At 40.6% G+C, this 11,104-nt stretch overlaps 1 long non-coding RNA gene across 1 annotated transcript; it reads right to left on the minus strand.

Annotated features, from left to right (window-relative positions):
• Window positions 1–1,435: 1,435 nt before the first annotated feature.
• LOC147752493 (uncharacterized) lies at window positions 1,436–10,332 on the minus strand. The gene is made up of 4 exons (XR_015313943.1): window positions 10,217–10,332; window positions 5,097–5,215; window positions 1,897–2,077; window positions 1,436–1,606 (listed from the first exon to the last, which is right to left on the minus strand). It is a non-coding gene; the product is annotated as an uncharacterized LOC147752493 (long non-coding RNA).
• Window positions 10,333–11,104: the final 772 nt, after the last annotated feature.

Here is an 11,104-nt window from a genome sequence, read left to right on the forward strand (position 1 = left end):
AGCCTTTAATAAGATGCTATCTAATGACCGAAAAGGTAGCTTTAGGGCCCCAGACGCAACGCTTTATTCATAGTAATGCTGCCCGGATTTATCAATGTGACATATGTGCAACAAGGCCCTTGGTGATAAGCAGTCAAGGATGGTACGCGAGGCAGAGAAAATGCGATTGGAAGAACAAACAGAGAAATGAGATCCTGCTCGTTGGCAACTCAAACATATGAAAAGTTCGAGGAATGGCGAGGGCCGCATCGGTGTAACATCTGCGGATACGACACCATGTAGTTCTGAAAACAGAGTTGGAAACCTCTTTTTTTTTTTTTGCAGAAGTCCTCAAAGCGAGAACTCAAGCATCTCGCGATACGGCTTGATCAGTTGCTAGTGGCTGTCAATTGTAGGAAGTATCACTTTACGCTCACTCAAGATTTAATGAACGTACGAGCTAGGTTCACGCATTTTTCAGCACGTTGGTCGTGCCTTAGCATTCACCACTTTGCGCTGTCAGAAATTGTGCAGTTATACCGAAAGTTAATGCTGTCACTGCTTCGAACAACGAAATTCGTCAGCCAATTGAAACTTACCTAATGACGGGGATCCTGACCTTTCGGTCCCGCTTTTTTATTTTGTCACCGAATATCGTTATTAGATGAGATAAGCTGAATGATCTTATGAAAATTAACTGTCAATGAACGAATAGCAAGATTACGTTTATGACAAATTCTTACAAGATTTGTTTTTAGGATAAGTTACTCTTCTGTGCACAGTTGCTCACCCTGACGATTTTTATTTAGCTAGGCAACCCGTACCATCAACACGCACTACGTAACCACGACTGAATGAAATACGTTGCGGATACGTGTGTTACTACCCAAAGGAGAAGACAATTACAACTGTAATGAGTTATTATCTGTGCACTATTTCGTATATTACCATCGTTGCCATATATCAATAGAGAGGTATTTTTTTTTACATATATATTTATTAGTATTTGTTCCCCAGATCCAGATCCCAATCTCCGATATTCTAAGGCGTAAGTAAGTTGGCAAATCAGGTTACATTTAATAACGTTTATCGTCAATATGATATAACCCAACAAATGTAACATTTAAAAATAAAATATCATAAATTTAATTAATAATCTAATAAAGTGAACATTTCGATCATTGTCTCCAGAGGCCTTGTCGCCTCAAATAAAGTTAGTTAAAGATGCTTGCCAAGCGTAGCCCGGTTTAGTTCAAACGAATAATCAACTCGAAGATCTAATCATTGTCTATCAAGTTGCGATCCATCGCTCAACTCACCCCTTGATCAGAGTTGTTTGCACACCCCAATGGTACTCAGATATGAAGGAATTAGCACTCTATTTAGTTCATACTGTAACCGTAAATGAAGTAAACGCAGCACTTACTCATCCTTGACAGGATAAACAGGGTATTTATTAGCGGTTACCTGCCAAAACTACCGATCATGGAAACCGATCGCCGTCTTTCATTTCGGCACAGTCCCTCTACAATAACGGTCGTTGTTCCTTGGACCGGTGGCGTCTAGATAATCCTTTGGCCAGCGTTCCTTAAACGATCAACGGATGCCGTACTACGCGAGTCACAACCTGTTACGTCATAAAATTTGTTCTTGTGTTTCGAGTGGACAAACATCGATCAAAATCAGAAACTCACTCACAGACCCTGTATCTGATCATATCATATTATCTTGAATGAAGATAACTAATAATGGCTTGTCTTCTATGTAAGTTATATCTTACGAGAACCAAAAGGTCTCTTTTTACATCTCAAGATATACTTTACACCTATTAGTCTACCTCGATTTTGTCCATAATAAAAAGTCGATTGTGATACGGTGTACTATCATGAATGTGTTTGCATTTGGTGGCAATCTTACCTCCCGCATCCTTTTGTCAGCTGCAATAACGCGTTTCTTTACGAAGAAGATTATATCTTTGTCACTTTCATTACCCTGTACGCTTGCCTCGGTCTTCCAGAGAGGCACAACAAACCCATCTGTAGATATATCAGCAGCGCTGACCTTTGTCCATTATCGACACGCCACTTCATTGTAGAATCTGCAACGTGGGCCCAATGAAATGGCACAGAGGTTATTGGAATTACCTGTTAGCCAACGAACATTATGCAAATAGAAGTAAATTATCGTGCTGAACACTCAACAAACTACAGTTTGCAAAAACGTTTTCTTGGTTATTTTATCTTGACACGGCATCTGCCGTTCTGTTAAATAGAATACGTTAGGTACATAAAATAAGAATAGCAATCAGAATGATACTATCATTCATGTTTGGCTTCGGGCGACGATGGAAGCGGACCCGTGCGATGGCTCTACCCATCATAAGATCGATGGCCCCGTTGATTATCGAAATCCACTGATGTAACAGTGCATACGAGCGGTTCGCTGCGGAGAAAAACGGTCCATACAATCACCACATGTGCAGCTCATGTAGTCCGAAATTGGCGCGTGTGGAAATATCTGCAGACGACCACAGTTGGATTGTGGCCGGGCGTTAGAGCAGGACATCTGACTGGGCGTCGGTGAAATGTCCGAGCAGAGATCGCCTGTCGTCAACGAGGCTGACCATTCGTAACAGAAGCTTCCAAGATACCGTGCCACAGTCCCAAGACACGACCGACCTGTACGAACCACGATGACTCGACGTAGACGATAGCAGGCTTAAGTTATTCTCATAAGTTGACTGTAATTTCTACGCCGTTTTGTTTGTCTACATTTATCGTCTATTTGATTTCTGCTGTTTGTTGGAGAGTGTGAGATTTTAGGCTGTCAAACGTCAGCTTTCCGCCGTCCTTGATACCACTTTTATAGCACAGTTTCGGGGTGATGGTAACAGCACAGCCGAAGTACCCGAATCGTATTGCTACCATACGCTTTGGTTCATAAAATGAACACCTGTAGTACGTTAAGAGAGGCCTAATTTGAACTGTGAGCTAAGGACACACGTTCAATCAGCCATATATTTATAATTTTTTTTTTCTTTTCTAGCCTCGAAACAAGACGCTGATAAGCTCCTACGTCATGCATCAGGGTAGCAGAATGGCCTGGAGTGCCATACTCCCGAGGCTCCATCACCACACAGCCTAAAATTGTAATATTTTTGGTTAACTTAATTTTGCCAAAGGGTTTCTTGTTAGCCAAGCAGCTGTCATGGTCAGTCGATGTATCTATTATCAATGTCGTTCAATGTACACACAATCCATTAACTTCGAGATCGATCTCTTTCGACCCTCAGCTGTACCATTATTCTAAAAGCAAAAAAAGCATCAGTACTGAACAGGCGAAGGCGAGACGTGCACTGCATGCCTGTATTGTGTTCTCCATACAGACCTTGGACTTCCATAGCATTCTCACTGTCCTACGAAAATGTGACCAATCCGATGAGATACGAATTGGTCCATTCGGCAAACATAACATTCATGCTATCCCGATTAGTGATAGTCCTTGAGATTCTCAACGGTCATGTAGCGACGACGATGCGGTGAAGCCGGATTGAGGTAAAGCTGTTTGTTCGTTGATCAGAAGATCCGATACAGCAACCTTCGCCGTCATAATTACGCTCCGCCTAAAGTACGGATTTTTGGTTTCACTAAGTCTATACTAGGTGTACGCAAGCTATGTCGCATAGTGCACGTACTATTTACATTTGGACTATTTACAAATACGGCAGACAGCTCCCGAAAAATGTAACCGTTTGAATTGCTATGAACCAGCTCGGCGCGGGAATCAGTTAGTTTCATAGAATAAGAAAAATCTGCTGGGTCAGATGTGTTTTGTGCTCGCAAAAATAAGGAATAATGATTGCACGCGTCGTGACTGAATAAACAGTGCTGAGAAACGCTAGAAGAGGATTCATGACTACAAGCAGTAACGTGATCTTCACTAGCGCCTTCAAAGATTTTATGGAATATATAAATATTGGAGAACAAACAACATACGTTGCGGAAACGATCATGGAAGACAACCACTTATTATTCATTACAAAGTGGCTAGATCCTCATAGTTAAAGGATAAACACCTGTGTAAAGCCTGTTCTACCGACAAATGAAAATTCTACTGGTTCCCGTCCCGCATACTAGCTCGTTCCACAAACTGTTGTTTTTACAGTCGTTTAATGTGAGAAAAAAAATTAAAGCTGAGCAAAGCACCGAATGACTGGTGATGAAAAATGACATCATGTGCCTCTAGCTAATACAAGCATTATTGCAGACTTGTTGACGAAGCTCGTCGTGGATCATGTCAATGCTGCAGACGGTACCCTCAAGATCGCAGTCTCCTCCGTCGTTGAAGTCGAATACAGAACGCACTCAGACTGACAGTCGACATCACGCGCGTTTAGTAAATCAATGAATAGCGTGAAGCTCTAATAAGGTCACTTCATTCAATTACGTCATATAACAAGGCGGATATAGAAATTAATACAATTTCTATTCATACAAGTTCGGTGCGTTAAGACATGAGCGTGCTCATTTACGCTTACATGCAGCGGTAATATTCAAGCCGATTGGACTATAACGAACGAACTAAGCTTTATTATCGTATATGGAAAGACGTAAATACGTTATGGGATTGCGTCTTCTTCAAGAGAGAGGAAAATTGAGCATCGAATAGGACGAACCCGAAATAAAAACAAGCCAGAAAAAAGACAGTTAAGCAAACTACACAGTTTGGGCAAAACATGAAGCGCACAAGTGATGTTTATCCAGAAAAAACATCAACCCGACAAATCTAAATCTTATGCTACTAGCTCAATTGCAGTTTTTCATCGAATCTAAACGTTTATTAATTCGCCCGGCAAATACCACTTCCTGCATCTTTGGGATCACAACTAAACAAAATTTCTGTGACGAAATTGTGTGTCCTTGATAATCACCTGCATATTGCGATAGCGTAATAAAATTAAGTAGTCCTTTTTTGACATATTAGTCTGGAGGACTAGCCTACTGGTCGTTTGTAGAGTATTGCGCCATTAAACGTAAAGTAAAATTTGGTTATAAGGTACGAGTATTCAACATTTCTCTATGCCTTGAAGGTAACAATATAGCAAGCGTATAGCTCACATGATTCAGCTCGAAGGAGGTGTTGTATGGCACAAACGCCTTTGCCACATTTCCGCGTTGGGGTTCAATCTGCTTCAACCCTACAATGGGATCCGATCCATCGTCATTCGCGATATCCACTGCCCTTTTGTAAAGGAAATGGCAACGATAGACAGTTAGCAGGATTATTTAGTTTCATGGTAAAGAATTATACTTGCCAGTGCATACAGGTTAGTCAGAAAGCACCGTTAGCCACTTGGCGATGCCTTTAATTGGGGCGTTGCTTAATTTTCAGTTATTTTCACTATCGTCACGCCGCAATAGTCTGTATTGAAATCGGATTATTGCGTGGCCTTAATGTAAACCTTATAAGTGTACACACATGGGCAAATAATAGAAACAGTAATGAAGGAGGCGTCCTACCTACTCACCTATACTTAAGAACCTTTTGTTTTGTTAGGTGATGATTTTCAGGAAGCAGGTAGGTTAAAGTCATTACCGGGTTACCGGACATCGCACGGAGTCTCGCCCCAGGGTAGAATAACATCAGTATCTCTAACTATTACCGATACAAATATAATAATTATATGAAAAGTAGTACCGCGTTTAATTCAGCAACAACAGCCTACGCGTTGCTGCGACCTAGGCCGATGTTATTTAGTAAAATTCACCGGACGACTACTCCCGATAAATTTCTAGCATACATCTTCAAATATGAATGGAACACGACTTGTCAGATGTGAGTACAATTTAAGCTGGTATAACATGTATGCAGGTGACTTCGACCCGGTGCTACACGGGTACCTTCTGTTAGGCCTCCAGTATACAGAACGGTAAAAATAATCTTGAATTTTTCTGACTCTAACCCTGTGAAATTACCCTAAAATGACTACTCGATATAGTACAAAACAAATAAGATACGAAGTCTATTTTCTAACATCATTTTTGTATTATTGGTATTGTATGCGTTTACGGTTATTTTTCAAGCTGTTTTGATTCAATCAAAGGCTTCGAGTGTATTTCCTAGCATGTATTATATACAAAAAATTATGATTTACCATTTATTAATCTGTTACGTAGCATTGAATGACCGGTTCCGACGAAAGGCAGAAATACTAAACGCAATTGTTTTCGTTAAGTTAGAAGGTTTTTTTTAACTTTACAAACCCCAAGGAATTATAGTTTAATTGATGTGCTGGTTAGCATAATGTTAGTAGTCACACACTGTCCTGGCACCTCTGAAACGCTAAACTCATAGGCCTGTTTGCTGGAAATATAGAACATTGAAATGAAGCGACTCTATTTACCTAATTATAAGGGTATAGCTGAATTTTTGCTTTCTAAGAATTGTTGTGGCTCTAATAGTGGCGTAAAGAAATCACTGCCTCAATTCATGATATAAGGGTTTGTTATATTCTCGTATCTAGCATCTAGATGAGTGTAAAATCAACAAACAGCACAGCGTTTGGATGCCCCCGCACGTAATGGGTACAGTCCTGTAGTCCCGGTAGTTTCTGCGTAGATGGAAACGCTGGAAAAAATTTTCAACGGACATATTCAACATGCTACTTTACAGAATTAAAAAAGACTGCGTTTTTACTCACATGCGGATATGTCATAGCTAAGCAAATTCAATCACTATTGTTTGTTTCTTGCATATTCGGTACATTGTACACGCGACAGCGCACCGTTTGAGATCGACAACGAAGTGATCATACACACACAATCACAGTGTTGAGGGCTAATGCCCCCACACAGATGTAACCTCATAGTTCAGGAGCGTAACCGTCCGTCTAGCCGTGTCCAGGATGACCATTCGGGCAATGATTACAATCCACCCCGCCCGTACAGGCTTATTCAACATCTGCTGAGCTAGTAACAAGATAACGGATCTCATCAGTGCCTATCATCACGGAAACTCTCCCGGTATCGAATCCACCATGATCACTCGTAGCCATAAATGCAACAAATTTCAGCATACATTAGTGCATTACCAAAAAGCCATTTTCAAAGATCCAGTCTATAGCAATGACAGGGCATCTATACGTTGCTAGTCTAGATAAGTTTCTTTCATAACAAAGCGAATACAACATTGAATCAGGTTAGACTGTGCACCACCCAGCCAGACGAAACTACCGATGTCAAAATAACCAAGGCCTTATTATTCTTCACAGACCTTTACATTCGCATATAGTGTAAAATCTAAGTAGCAAAAATATGTCGGTCAGTGCAGACTGAATGTACTAGAATCAGGCCTGGACGCTCGGCGAACTGTGTAATATTCACACGTCTATTCAGTCAGCTACTTGTGACATCTGAGCTTTTTAACCGTCCATTAGCTATTAGTGAGAACTTCCTTTATTAGTTGCCGTACATTTCGTTCTGTTCCAAATAACGCTGGGTTCGTAAGTTACCAGATACAGCGAAGTTCTTTACTATTGTTGGACGTATGCACGACCCAATCAGTTATATCTATTCGTTAAGGGATATTTTGCTCGTAAATAAGATGGGGTTATCCTTTTTCTTAAAAAGTTGTTATTATTACGCCAATCAATTCAGGGGCTAAGTACACAGCACTGAAAAGTGGCATCGAACCTAAGCTGCTAATTATGGGTAACTTTTCAAATGTAACGTTTAGCGTTCCGACCTCTTCGCGTTATCGCATGGGTTAATAGAAAAAAAGCTCTATGTTAGCTTTTACTTTACCATAACAGGCAGGCAGATCCCGAGCCATAATTTCTGCATTTTATTTGGAGATGATTATATTTGTCTTGGTATTACATGAGAAAGTTTGTTCAATCTATTCGTAGAAGGTTCCTATGTACACCTTTTTTCTCTTCGATACGTTAAAATTTATTCTGATGTGTATTAGACTACCCAACAGTGAGTTTTGCGTAAAGAAGTTGCCATACTGCTTCCTTTATCGTCTAGTTTGTCAGCTACAGGTTAAAATGGGAAGACAAAATACCGAATTATGTTCCTTAGAGCGGTGCATCCTCCAGGTGGAGCCACCTGTCCCATTAGTACAGCAAAGAGTAGGCCATTTTCTGTGTTGCTGGATTGCTATGGTAGCGCGTTCAAAGTAGAGAGGAAGGGGCTGCGCGAGTGGGGAAGTACCCTCTGAGCGGCGATCTTCATTCTCGCTAGCCAGAAGGGGGCAAATTTTGTCAATATGAAAATTTAGGCCGACCGCGCATTGGCGTACTGTATTAGACAGCTGATACGAGTTGGCGCATTGGTCACCCGGCTTCCATTAGCTGTGCGTGCATAACAAGTTGCATTTTAAGAGATTCACAACAGGGACCGTTGGTACAAATTTTGAGCGATCGGACGTTGCCAATTTTATCATTTTCGTGAACTAGGTGAATGGAAGAAACTAGATCAAACACGAAAGCTAGCAAGTCACTGACGCGTTTACCAGGTGTTCGACACAATTTAGCTATAAAATAAGATTTCGTTCTGACCGACCGTTCTGATGGACCGAGAAAGCCATCGGTAAGTAGAATTTTCTAGCTATTAGTAAATTGGGTCGATATCTGTTCTGTTCACCGCGTTCCTGGGCAGCTCAGCAATGCTATAGAACAAAAAAGCCATGCGACTCACCATGTAAGGCTAAAATAAGTGAGATAAGCAATATTAATTCCTTTTGTTTTTATACACAAGAGGAAGCTTTTCCTACCGGATTATCTACCGTAAATCAGAAAAGTAGCTCAAAATGTAAACGAAGTTGCGCTTCAAGGTCGTAGCTAAGTGATTTGACTCTACTGGAACGCTTCGATTAAAAGTTGAAGGCCTGTCACGGAATTATTGGTGTTAATCAATTGTCTTCTATTTCATAGAACCTTAAACAAAGGCAACTATATATATATATATATATATATATATATATATAGACACAACATAGATAGAAGGTGGGATTCAAGTTAGCGCAACGGTTCGACGAACGAGTGTTAAATATACAATAAGATTAGATATAATTGCCATGAAGCGTCCATGTAACTCCTCTCTTCAGCTGCGACGGCGAGCAGGTGTATTACATCATTTATATTTCTTGTCCAGATGGTTTTGTCCTTGTCCAGAAGATATTAATCGATAGAGGACGAAGGAAAGATCACAACGCGAGTATGAGTGTAAGATATTTCCAGGACTAGTCCATCTCTGGACCTACCCAATTGATATTGATTAGCAAACACGAAGTGAATAAGTACAAAGTAATAGTACCTCTTACCGCCACGATTTAGCCACTGCTGCAGTTCTTTCAGGAACATACTTTTCGACTTCAATTAGATTGAGACGAGAATCACGTGAAAGAACAAAACTAATTCTATGTGCATCTAAGACTCCTCTTTCAAAATAGAGATTGTCAATGTGCCTTGTTAATATCATAATTTTTGATAAATTGACTAAACGGTTTTAGTTTTCCAAGATGTTAATTATGAGAAGTTCTGTGCAGGTGGGCAATGGACAGCTAATTAGCATGTTTTACTTAGGCGTAACTCGCACCTGTGCCCCTCGATCCACAACAACAACCTTTAAACGTGTCTAATTAGCCAACCTGATGCATTTGTTATAATATTATCAACCATTAAACTGGTTTGTGGACCAGTTTTCGGTCACCCCAGTAGTTCGTACCGGATCCACCGGACCGGTAAAATTCATCGAAGTGATGCCGAATTATAAGGTTCGATTATTCAGCCAGGTTGTGCTATTATCAATTGCGATATTCAGTTACGAGCTCATAACATACGCCCACTCGGGCCGACAGGACATGTTATTTAAGTGAACGCCGTAATTGTGTAGGTTATTTTAGGAAATTGGTAAACATGGCTGCATGAACGAGTATCGTGTACTGCACAAATGCTAAGCAAGAGCCGTTTCGAACTTGAAAGTGAGTCCCTAGCGAAGCATTGGTTGACTTTTTGCTTTACCAATAATTTACGTTAATCTTAGCCAAAGTTCCAAAGGCCAGAGCACGCTTGACAGAATCTGGGTTACATGTTAGTATTCTTCCCTTTCTGGCACCTTTCTTGTTAAATATATACATGTATATATATATATATATGGCGTAGTAGCGCGGAAGAAAAAAATGAGCATATACACATATAATACATCTGCGGAGGTAGCTCCCTTATATAAATTACCTGCTCAATACAGCCAGCAAAGAGCTGTTAAAGATATTGGTCTTGCACGTTTTCCTTTCACGCCTGTTTGACACCTTAATAATGAACCAAACTCCCGCGTCCAGGCATTCTCCAAAAAGCCTATCGGTGTCGACGGCGAACAGCGAAGTTAATGAGAGATTCGTTTTTATCGATCCTGGGTTTTGTCATAAAGAGCTCTCGTTAGCGAAAGAGATTGATGTATAACGTATGTCATTGCGTTAGCGAAGTCTACCAGTTTTTATTAAATTAATTAATTACTTGTTTGCTGGTACTGTTGATATTTAGACTAATTTTAGCCCCTCTGGCCCTCGATACCAGAGACCAACGTGGCGTTTATACAGTTTAGCCAATTAAATGCCTTTTCATATTACCCCCCACAATGCGACGGGGTGTAACGAGGTATCTTGGCGGTTGCTTTACACATCAGATAGATGTTTCGTATTGCTACTGTTAAGCTCTTCAGGCATCAGTAGGTGTGTATCCTGGATGCAACCTGTTAATGGAAAACGTGCTGAACGGGTTCTGATTAGAAGAGATCTATTTTCTTCTAATTTCTATGTTCTATGATCTGTAATCAATGTAATAGATAAATCGTGCTACGGTCACAATTTGGGAAAGACGTTCGACAGAACAGGCGATAACCTAAAACCCTGTTTTACCTAGACACGCTATAAGGAAAGGTGTGCTATCTCGGGATAGGTGGTTCTATTAAGTTCGCTAAATGATGGAAACGAATAGAAATGTAAATATGCGAAATCTTTACATTCTCAGCTGTGTGCAGCGCTGTTCATATTTCCGTAACGTCTTGGCACGTCGTGGACGCTGCAATTCATCCCATCACTAGAAATGAGGCAGTTTTTGCGTCGG

This window comes from Varroa jacobsoni, unplaced genomic scaffold (assembly GCF_002532875.2).
Source record: "Varroa jacobsoni isolate VJ856 unplaced genomic scaffold, vjacob_1.0 scaffold_1218, whole genome shotgun sequence".
NCBI lineage: Eukaryota > Metazoa > Arthropoda > Arachnida > Mesostigmata > Varroidae > Varroa > Varroa jacobsoni.